The sequence below is a fragment of the Ricinus communis genome, chromosome 6 (assembly GCF_019578655.1).
Source record: "Ricinus communis isolate WT05 ecotype wild-type chromosome 6, ASM1957865v1, whole genome shotgun sequence".
Classification (NCBI taxonomy): domain Eukaryota; kingdom Viridiplantae; phylum Streptophyta; class Magnoliopsida; order Malpighiales; family Euphorbiaceae; genus Ricinus; species Ricinus communis.
Window position 1 is genome coordinate 4,120,678 of NC_063261.1, and position 12,433 is coordinate 4,133,110.

The 12,433-nt window shown below is 34.4% G+C and overlaps 1 non-coding gene across 1 annotated transcript; it reads left to right on the forward strand.

Annotated features, from left to right (window-relative positions):
* Positions 1 to 11,910: 11,910 nt before the first annotated feature.
* Positions 11,911 to 12,017, forward strand: LOC112534018. Its single transcript, XR_003078348.1, has one exon. It is a non-coding gene; the product is annotated as a small nucleolar RNA R71 (small nucleolar RNA).
* The last annotated feature ends 416 nt before the right edge of the window (positions 12,018 to 12,433 follow it).

Genomic DNA, 12,433 nt, shown 5'->3' on the forward strand with positions numbered 1-12,433 from the left:
GAAATTATGTCAAAGGCTAAATATATTTAATTTGTTTTAAACTTATTTAATTTAAACTTTTTAAAGGTTAAATATATTTAATTTAAACTTTTTAAAAGTGAAATAACATTATATTTTTAGATTTTAATTAAATTATAAAAATAAAATAAAATATTTATTTTATTAATTTATTAAAATAATTTCTAGTGACGCGTTATATAAAATTATGTTTAGCAAAATTTAAAATTCTAAAGATTATTAATGAAATAATTATTATTTTTAATTTTTATAATTCAATTAAAATTTAAAAATTCAATGTTATTTCACTTTTTTAAAAGTTTAAACTGAATGTATTTGATTTTTAAACATAAGTTTAGAAGACTATTTCCTGAAAAGTTTAAATTAGATGTATCTGATCATTAAACATAAATTTAGGAAATTATTTATTAAAAATTTAAATTAAATGTACTTAACCTTACACGTAAATTTAGAAACCAAATTGGTTCTTTGTTCAATTTGAAATAGTTTAATAATCATAAGAATTGAATTAATATATATATATACAACTTTCATCGTATTGTGCTCTCCAAAGAGCAACTCTTCTCAAAATTTCAAAAGGTGCTGAGTTGGAATCCCATTCTAACTAAGGATTCTTGTGGTTCTGGAGGATCCAGCTACAGGAAAACTAGGAACGGAGAGCTTACCCCCCCTTTTCGCCCACTCTTTGGTCTTAAGAATGCTGAATGAGTGATTGCCCTTCTCCGACCTTTACTGCCCAACCTGAGAGTGGACAACTAATGCGTTCCACTTATTGAACATGATTCTATGGTCGGTCCGCGACCCTTGGATGTCGAAGGCGTCCTTGGGGTGATCTCGTAGTTCCTACGGGGTGGAGATGATGGGGTCGGTCCATGGATTTTCCTTCCTTTTGCCGCATTTCGCTAAAGGGTTGAAGGGAGATAGTGCATCAAGCTGTTCGTAAGGGCCAACTTGATCCTCTTCCCCAGGGATCCTAGATGAGGGAACCCTAGGAGAGCCGCCGACTCCAACTATCGTTCATGTACGATCCATACTCTATATATATTAATTTTTGAGATCTAAAACTTTTTTGATATGTATGCTTAATTTCTAACACATAAGATTTTTGTTTTAACATGTGTAATTAACACATGAGATTCAAGTTTATATATAATTTTATAGTTTTTTCTATTAATTTATTGATTCATAAATTATATTTCTAATTAACCATTGACTCTACTCCCAAGAAATAACATATTGATTATATTTTAATATTATATCAACTAATAAATAGTTTCCTCATCAGATAATGACATTAACTCTACTAGAGATACATATTAATTATATTTTAATATTATATCTGCTAATAAATAGTTTTCTAATAAGATAATAACACTAATTTTATCCTAAAAAATAATATATTAATTATATTTTAATATTATATTAACTAATAAATTAGTTTTGTAATTAGATAATAATTCTAATTATAGAAAATGACATCTTAAATTATATTTCTAATATTATATTCAATAATAAATTAATTATGTAATAAATTTTCAATTCTAAAAATTAGTAATATATTAATTTATATAATATTAAAATTAATTAATAAATAATTTTTAAATTATTGTATTAATAAAATTTTAATTTGTTTTAAAAATGAGTATGTTTAAAAATAGTTAATTTGCTATTTTTTTTTAAAAATTTTACAAGTTAATATTAAACATTAGAAATTTTATTAAATTATACTATCAATTTTATTTTATAATCAAAATAATAATTAATAGTACTGCAATGCAAAAATAAACGACTAGTTTATACCAAAGAGAAAGAATTGTTTTTTGAAAAAAATAACTAAAATTTCCTTAAATCCCGACTGATCTTATGGTCATCAACGGTTACTGAGAAAACCACCCCCACTTAAGGATAATTCCAAATCCATCCTCATCTGTTGCAGCCACCATTATTTTCTTACTGTTCTCCTTGATTTTGTGGTCCAACCTTTGGATACAAAGCGTGTTTGAATTTTTATTTTTGTAATACTTTAGTATACTAAAAATTAAAAGTTCACAATTGTATTTAAATTCACCAACACCATCAATTTAATGGTTCTAGTTCATTCATTTGGTGTCAATTGCTTATAATTTTACCACTATTCCACTTCTGACCAATTTAGTTTTTATCTAAGACTGACTATGTCATTTTTCATAAAATTCAGAGCAAAAAATAAAAAAGAGAAAAAATAGTCCCCACAATTCAATTTTTCTTTACTTGTAGTCAACTCGAATGAGTTTTGGATGCTCTAATAAGACTAGAAAATTTTACACTTTGTTATTTGTTCAAGAAGACTAATTTTACAGCGATCAGACTTTGTAAAATTCAATTGTCAAAACTATTAACGATGTTAATGAATTTGGATACATATTACTAATAGTGCAGTTCTCATAATAGTAAAGTGTAATTAAAAAATCACAAAACCTCTTTAAAAGATTAAACCACTATATCAAATTTTATATTTTCTCCAAAAAATTTTAAAAAGTAAACTCCAACATGGCCAACATGGCCACTGATTTAGTCGCTCGGGTTCAATTTTAGCTCTTTTTTAAATTTATCGATATTTTAACCCAAAAATTTATATATTTAACTCATTTTTGAATAAAAATACAAGTGAATTATGCACTTTTTAAAATAAGAGTGGATAAAAAGATAAAAAAAATAATTTTTTAAAATTAAATTAATTTTTGAATTAGAAAATCATGTTAATATTTTTAATAAAAAATAACAAAAATAATATTGCTATATGGGCGGCGGTTTCGAGCATCCACCTAAGTGTCTCTAGCAACTACGGCACTGCAAGATTTTTCAACCTGATAAGAAACACGCTAATTAGTCATAGAGACTAGTATGGAGATAGGGAGTCACCACCTGGGTAGTTTTCAATGACACTTTTAGTAATTGAGTGAGTTTCTCGATTCTATAAGTAGAAATAGTGGCAGTGGGTGGCAAGGTTGCTTTGTTACCGATTCCATTAGGAACCGTAGATTTTATTTGACTTCTCTTTATGAGATTTCAAATTCTTGGGACCCTTTGTCCATTTCAGTTAGGTCGAGTCCCTATTTAAATTGTTAACCTAATTAACTATCCAATTATGTATATAGAGGCCCACTTAGTCTAGCCCAATTATAAGTTATGCTTTTGATTACCAAATTTTTAACCTAAATGGACTATTCTTTTACGTGCTAAGGACCAATTGGGTGATCTTATTCTAAGTGAGTCCATTAATTAATTTAAAACATGGCAAAATCCCACTAAATCTATATGAATTTTAACTTAAGCTCAATTTATTATCTTTTTAACCTAATGGACTATAATTTTTATACCAAGATTCATTTTTTTAAGGCGTAAGTCTATATGTCCAATTTTTATTAACATCAGGTAATCATATATTTTTTCCATACATCCAAAATAAGTAAAAATAAAGCAAGAAATAAAGCAGAAAGTAAATATAAGTACTACAACCCTTCCTACAACTAATAAACTAAAAAAAAAAACTAATTTAGATTACAAAGTACAAAAATCGCCAAAATACGGTAAAAAAATCTAAAAATTAGGGCAAAATTTGAGAACAACTGACCGGATGATGTCACTAAGCCGATCGGCTCTAGACTCCTGCTCAGGCTGGTTTTGCTTGATTTTTAATCCTCCTTTGCCCAGAAGTCAATTTACATGCACAAAACACATAAGATATGATTAATATGTGGAAATCATGAAATAAAAGACATAAGAATCGAATTAAAAAGCCAGAACATATAAAATTACTAAAAAAAGATAAACTTACAAAAGACAGAAACTTTTCATGAAAAATTCCTAAGACTAATCATGGAATCTTGAAATAGATCTAATCATACAAACATATGGATTATCATAAAAGTAAAATAGATATAACATACTGGCCTACTCATGTAATTTATCAAACTCAAAGCCCAATAAAGAATACATTATCATATTTAAAATCCAACAGGCATATATATTGCAGAAGCATATTAGATTACTAAAGACCCTAGATCTGAACATACAAATCACATAAAACATTTAAAATCAATCATGAATCCTAAACTAAAGGAATTAGACAAATTTAACTAAAAATTAAAATTATTAATAACTTAAACAAAAAATAAAATTAAAAAATTAAAAAATCTAAATCCTAACTAAGATGACTAAAAATTAAAGCTAATTCGTAATTAAAGACAAGCAAACTAAAGGAAATTACTAAGTCCTAAACTAGTTGTATTTTCTTGGGCGTCCTTTGCCTCTTTTTGTTGTTGGTGGCGTGCCATCCTTCCTTGGGCATCCACGACCTCTTTGAGGTGTGATTAGCTTGGGAGTGACATAATCATATTTCCTTGGACGCCCTGACCCCTTTTTAGGTAGATAGTTATTTCACACTTACTTCCATACTCACTGTCATTATGCTCCTTTGAATCTTCTCCCCACGAAGAGATTTCATCAATTAGATACCTCTTTTAATATTTTCTTTAGAATTTTCAATTTTCATAATTTTCTCAAGAGTGAGTGGCCTCTCCATTGATCTTAGGTAAGCTCTACGATGGGCATAAAAAAGGCGGTGATCTCTTTAAGCCTAAGGTCATACTCCATCCTAAGCCTTTTCCTTAGGCGCCAATTTTCAAAAAATCCAGGTGGAGGGAATGGTGTAAGTGTGGTCCTTCTAGCTCTTTCCACAAATATTGAAGTTATTCTTCAACTAGATAAAATTGATAGTGAAGAGAATGGTATAGGTGCCCTCCTAAGTTGTTTAGATTTTCTAGAGGCGATTCTTGAGCTTAGTGGCTTGGATTTTAGTGTAGAGTGATTTAGTTGTGGTGAAGGTGGTGGAAAATTACCTCCTCCTTGACACTTTCTTGCCTAGAGTTCATGATTATTAAAAGCTATGAGAAGAAAAGAAATTTTTAAAGTAGCTCTTAATGAAGAGGGAAGAGTCTATATAAGCATATAATAAAAATAAATAATATCCATGTAATACCTAAAATTTAGCGAACATTTTTAGGCACAATATTGACCAGTAAATTTAGTGTTACCATATGAAGATCCCTTTGTGCACTTGATGATCCATTTAAACACAAACCATCAACAAAGATGAACCCCAATGGGTTCGGCAATCCTAGCTACTCATAATGAACAAATACAAAAGGAAATAAATAACAGAAAAGAAAATGAAACATATAACCGCTCTTCTATCGAATCAGAGTGGGAATTTCGCAAGTGTCAATTTTGAAACCAGCCTCAGTATGGACCTCGGATGTCTCGGTTAATCATCTAGAAACTTCAATCTTTGCTTGAATCCTCCAAATCAATCCTTTGAACTGACGTTGGTCTCCTAAAATGTCAAGAACAAAGGTGTAGAAGTAAGGGGTCGCGCGCGTAAAGAAGTCCAGAAATCAGAAGCGGAACCCCGTCTCATTTTATGTGCGCCTATTTATAGACAGAACTGCCTTCGCCATGCCACCGCCCGTGCCACGGTTCGTGCAAATATGCATGGCCCGTGCCATGGGCCGTGCAAATATGCACGGCCCATGCAACGGGCACCAACCTCCATGAAATGCAAAATTTCCGAAATTGTTCAGAGGAGGTCGTGCAAAAGCCTCAAAACTGCGCGCTAACAAGGAATCGACTCCGATAAGCATCTAATACGCGTAAATCATCCAAATAGCTTGGTTTCTGCCCGTAAATCAATCAATCTCTATCGAGGAGTCTGAAAACCTGAAAAATTCATAAACATACCACAGTGCGATCAAACAGGAATAAATATGACTCAAATACGCAAATAAACGACTGATAAATAGTCAATAAACATGCATAGAATCATCTACATCAAACTGCCCCAGACTTGAGAGTTTGCTTGTCCTCAAGCATTCAACAACTCTCTCCTCAAACAGAAACCAAATGACTCAATCAAATACATTGCAGAAGGTTAACTCAAAATAAGTCTCGAAACTCCGTGACGAATTTCCTTAAAACCCCCAAATCACTAAATCCTTGAGACAAAGAACAAAGTTAATAAAGCTGCTAAAATTAAAATGATAAACTATCTAAACCGAGAATTTGAGAACCATGCCTTACAAGATGTCACTCAAACACACAAGTGTATATAGGTGAGAAGAATATTGCCAAGCTCTCGGTAAAAGTCTGAGAACAAAGTGCTTACCATAGGCTTGCTTATAGATCCGATCTCCACTACTGTGAAATAGTCAATAAACATGATCAAAGGGTCTTAAGCCAGGTTGTAATAGGGTTAATGGTAGGGTACGAAGAATTATGGAAAGTAAGCTGAAAGTTGCTGGAAAATTATGCAGGTAATGCAAGAATATGGCCAAGGATCAAACACTGTACCAAAATTAAACACTAAGTTGTTCTAATAATAAGATGATGCTCGAACTAAACCCTTATTCTTAAAATTGTTTTTTATTTTTTCTCCTGCAACAACAAAACGCAGGATGAAGTAATACAATGCTCAATGAAAGTAGTAAAATGATATGTATCATTTGGATTGAAGGGAGCATCTATGAAAAATCAAGGAACTTAGTGAATATATGCAAATTGATCCAAAATAAAATGCAGCATAAACGTACATTATTTCCAGCAATAATGGTAGAAAGAATGGTAGAATGAATAAAAGTGGTAAAATGAGTGTCAGATGTAATTTATAATGAAAGAAAAAGGCTAAGGCTCAAAATGGGTTCACTAAGGGAAAAAACCGGGTTAGGCTTTTGACCAAATTGTGTAATACCTAAGTGCCCAAATCATCTCATGACTATCAACAATTCATGTAATCTTAAAAGTCATCACAAAGCAAGTTTTCGAAACAAAAATTCTGCACAATGCTCACTAATAAAAAACAGAATGGAGCATAAAGCCTCACCATTGAGTGGGATAAAATTGCATGAATTCTCAAACCAGAGTTTAAACAATTAAACAATCTAATAAGCATCAAAATTAACAGTGTTCTATATTCAAGATAAAGTGAAATGAAAGGATTAAGGAAAAACACCAGTTTTACCTGGCTTGATTGAAACTAAGAGATTCGTTCATTGCCTTCTTCCCACAAAGATTCAATACAAGCAATAAGGGTCCATTCAAAAGAAAGAGAATCATTAACTACTTGATTAAAACAAAACTCAAGATAAGGACAGTAATAATGAATGGACTCAATCAATAAGGGAAATTAAAACAAGATAAAAACAACAAAGACAAAATTGGTACCTGTACAAATCTACGGTAACTACCCCACACTTGTGAAAAACACTGTCCTCAGTGTGAACAAGGTAGGCACTCCAAAATAAAAGGAATAAAATACGTAAAATGAAGCTAATTATGGGAGTCCATTGATGAAACCAAGGATGCATCTAAGTCAACTAGCATGGATCCACTAGCCTATGGAGGACCAATGACACGAGCAAGGAGTAAGAAGTTCAAGCAAGCCTTAAATTCTTACTTGGAGCATGTTTTGAAGATGGCTAATGATAGTGCTTTTGATGCTTTTGGTGATGATAACAATGCCTTGAAGATAGTGACATTAATTGCTATTAATGAGCAAAGGGGGCAGAAGCTCAACTTCCATAAGGCGTGACCACGCCTTACAACCTGTGAGCTGTGCAGAAAGGGGGCAGAAGCTTAACTTCCATAAGGCGTGACCATGCCTTACAGTATATAAGCTGCCTACAAAAAGAGCTTCGAATTTTTCAAGAAAACATTCGTAATGGATCCATTTTTAGTTAATTTCCTCTATTTTTGGAAGTATTGGATAAAGAGAACTTCCTCCCATGAATTTAGAATTTTAATGTGGGTTAAGTTACTCTTTATCTTATCTTTCCTTATAGGGATAAGATTGGCCATATATTAGGAGTCTTTTAAGGTTTTAATTTTGATTCCTTATCTCTTAGTCCTTTTAGGGTTTAGAATCACTTCAAAGCCCTATAAATAGAGCTATGTATTTCGGCTAAAGCAATAAGATCAATATATATTTCTAAATGAAGTTTTATTTGAGTTGTTAACTCTTATTCCTTAAGGTGCTCCTTATTGAATTTCTTGAGATTAAATTAACTTGTTTGATTTAGTTTCACATCTACATGTTTGATCAATCAATTAACTTTTTATTAGTTTCTTGGGTTGTTTGAACATTCTTCATCTATTTATAACTAAAGGGCTTAGTAGTTCTATTGCTAAGTTTGTTAGTTCCATAATCAATTGCAAACTTTCAAGTTAGATTTTGGGGCGACAAATTTGAACTTATTGGTAAGGTTGCTTCCTTTTAAATAGGGAGAGCGTTTATCAGTTTGACTTTCTCACCATTACTTATCTTCGTGTTTGAATGTACCCGGTTCGAGTTTGTATCATTTGGTATCAGAGCCAAACTTGTAAGTTGGTTTACTTTCTTTTCAATTAAGAGTCTGTCTTCTATTTCATCTCAATTTCTGTTCGCATCATTATAAAAAAAAAGGTATACTATTTTCATTGTTGCCCGCATACCAAGGCAGATTTCAAAAAAAGAAAAGAAAAAAGAAAGGAACGGAAAACTAACCCTAACCATTTGTGTTGGGTAGTGCTTGAAGAATTGATTCTTGATTGATTCATTCTGCAATCCTTTTTAATTGATTGGAGCTGTTCTTCATTCTTAAAATTTTGATTTGGGTAATTTTGTTTGTTTTCTCTTAAAAAGCTTTTCTTTTGGGCTAATTGAGTCTTGTTCGATTAGTTGTAAGCTTGTTTTGCTCACATGCTTATAATTCATTTTATTGATTCACGAGTGTTCTATTGAACTTCAGAATTAATAAACGTTAAGAGGTTGTGAAAAACTTGTTCTTGTGATTACTAGAACAATTTGATTTAATTTCTATAAGGAATTCAATTCTTTGTGAGTGAAACACGTGAGGGAGTGATCTTTTCTTGTTTTGCCTTTGACTGTAAGAGGCCTACAGAGTATAACACTTGATCACGTCTTTTTTTTTCTTTTCTAGTCTTTTGGTTTAACCATGTCATCTGAACAACCATTGACTTTGGAAAATTTAGCTTATACATTGAGAGATGTGGTAGAACATATGCAAAAACAATTTCAAAAACAAGATGAGAAATTAACTAGGTTATTGAATGATATGCCTAAAACGTCTAAAGGGGATGGTTCTGATAATGACCAAGAAAGTGAGTCTAAAGGGTCTAGACATAATCTCCAACCCAAAATTGACATTAATTTGGGTAGCATTAAGATGAAAATACCATCTTTTCATGGTAAGAGTGACCCTGAAGTTTATTTGGAGTGGGAAAAGAAGGTTGAAAGGGTTTTTGAATGTCATAACTATAGTGAGTCTAAAAAGGTTAAACTTGTTGTTGTTGAATTTTGTGATTATGCTGCCATTTGGTGGGATCAATTGGTGAATGGTCGTAGGCGTTATGGGGAACCCGAAGTTGGTTCATGGGATGAGGTTAAACGCATTATGCATAAAAGGTTTGTGCCATCGCACTACCAAAGGGATTTGTACAACAAGTTACAAAATTTAGTACAAGGTAGTAAGAGTGTTGAGGAGTATTGGCAATCTATGGAGATAGCTATGATTAGAGCCAATATAGATGAGGATAGGGAAGCCACAATGGCAAGATTTCTGTATGGTTTGAATCGTGATATTGCTAACATAATTGAATTGCAACATTATATAGAGATGGAGGACATGTTGCACATGGACGTAAAGGTGGAAAAGCAATTAAAAACCAAGAGCAGAAGTGCTGCCCCTAGCTCAAAATGGAGTAACACATGGAAAGAGAGCAACCAACCCCCTAACAAGGGTCGTGAGGCATCAAAGGACATCAAGGCAGCCCCTAAATTTGATGTTAACACTAAGCCAACGACGCAAAGTGACCTCAAATCAAAGAAAGTGCAATGCTTCAAGTGTTTGGGGTATGGGCATATATCTTCCCAATGTCCAAACAAGCGAACCATGGCAATTCGAGGTGGTGAAGTGGTCTTTGAGAGTGATGAAGAATCCGAACCTGGTGAGGAGGATTACCTAGACATGCCTGAGTTGGAGGATTGTGATGATGTGCAATTGGGTGAGGTTAGTAATGTACTTCTCGGGTCTATCATAGCACAAAATCTCATATTGATACAAGTTGTTTTTTTTTCAGATGAATAACACATACTAATAGGGGAAGAAACATGTATAGCATCATCCATTTGTACATCTTGTGGTTGTGTATTACATGCAAGATCAATTCTATCAATACTACAAATGGCATGAACATGGTCGGTGGAAGAACTATCAAATGAGGGTAAACTAAAAGTGACACAGTCATCCCCTATATTAAGTTCTAACTTCCCCTCAAATACGTCTATTTTAGCTCTAGCTGTGGCAAGGAAAGGTCTCCTCAAAATTAATGGTACACAATGCTCATTGTCCATATCCAAAACCACAAAGTCCACAGGAAATATGAACTTATCTACTTTAACTAGCACATTTTCCACAATTCTCCTAGGAAGCTTAATGTAATTGACTAATTGAATGCACATCCTAGTGGATTTTGCCTCCCCCAAACCTAGCTTATTGAACAAACTAGTGGGCATGACATTTATGCTAGCCCCCAAATTGGCTAATGCATCATCAACACACAAATTACCTAAAGTGCAGGGAATAGTGAAACTCCCTGGATCGTGACGTTTCTCTGGCAACTTGCTCTGAAACACCGCTGAGCACTCCTCGTTAAGCTGAACATAGGCGACCTCCTCCAACTTCCTTTTTCTGCTAAGTATGTCCTTTAAGAACTTAGCATACTTCGACATCTGCTCTAATGCATCAATAAAAGGCAAGTTAATATGCAGTTGTCTAAAAATATCTAAGAACTTACTGAACTGCTCTTTCGCCTCTACTGGTTTAGCTCTAGTAGGATAAGGAATCTTAGGTTGATATTCCCTGACTGGAATTGATTTCACCTTCTGTCCCTCAGGTTCCCTAACCTTACTGCTCGCCTCAACCTGCACATCAATAGTGGTGTTATAAAAAATAGGCTTAGAAGGAGCTGAAACTAACTTACCTGAACGCAAAGTGATGGCGTTCACGTGCTCCCTCGGGTTAGACTCAGTGGTTCTCGGGAGCGCTCCTTGCTGCCTCTCAGACAACATCTTAGAGATTTGGCCAATCTGGGTCTCCAAGTTCTGAATCGAGGCCTGCTGGTTCCTAAGTGCACTATCAGTTTGCTGGAACCTCATCTCTGTAGACGTCACAAACTTCATCATAAGCTCCTCTAAATTTGACTTCTTTTCTGGTAGAGGAGGAGCTTGTGCGAGCCCAGTGACTGCTGCTACTGATGAAGTCTCCGAAAACCATGTGGACCCCGAGCGTTATTGTTCCTCCAACCGAAGTTGGGATGATTGCGCCAGCCCGGTTGTATGTATTCATCGTAAGGATCCTTCTGCTGCCTTGGGGCATTCCCCATATAGTCAACCCTGCTTAACATCGGAAGACATAGCAGAATTAGATGGAAAAGTAGTAGAGGATGAAGCAAACATACCTCCTGCAGTACAGTTCGCACTGTAATGTGGGCCACCACAAAACTCGCAGCCAACGTTCACTGCATGAACCGGCATCTGGAGTTGGTCAATCTTCTTGGCTAGAAGCTCCACCGAGCTCGCCAAGGCCGCTATAGAGTCCACTTGGTTGACCACTCCTCGCCTTCCTGGTCGGCTCCTAGAGGATTGCCAACGATAGTTGTTCATGGCCATTTCCTCTATCGGTTCGAGCCCTTTCGGGCGTCTTCTTGCTTTAGCGCCCCACTGCGCCGCGAAGATCCACCATTTGCCTCGTTGCAAGGTTCAACTCGCTATAGAAGGTTTGAACCTGCATCCACACTGGCAATTCGTGATGTGGGTAGCATCTCAAAAGATCTTTAAACCTCTCCCATGCATCATACATCCTTTCATCATCAAACTGTACAAAAGAAGATATGTCATTTCTAAGTTCAGCAGTTTTAGCGGGAGGAAAATACTTATATAAATTTTTTTCAGCCAATGCCCTCCAGGTAGTAATCGTTTGTTGTGGAAGGGATTACAACCATCTCTTAGCTCTGTCCCTTAAGGAAAATGGAAACAATCTCAGTCGAATGGCGTCATCGGTTGTTCCGTTTATCTTGAATGTGTCACAAATCTCTAAAAAATTAGAGATATGTGCATTGGGATCCTCGCTGGGCAATCCTCCAAACTGCATGCTCTGCTGGATCATCTGGATCACGTTGGCTTTTATTTCAAAATTGTTGGCCGCTATAGCAGGTCTGACTATACTAGTTTTCGTCCCATCCAAAGATGGTCGAGCAAACTCGTACATCGTCCTCTGATCCTCATCGGCCTGGGGGTTGAGGTTCTCCATCGCGTCAGTTCCTT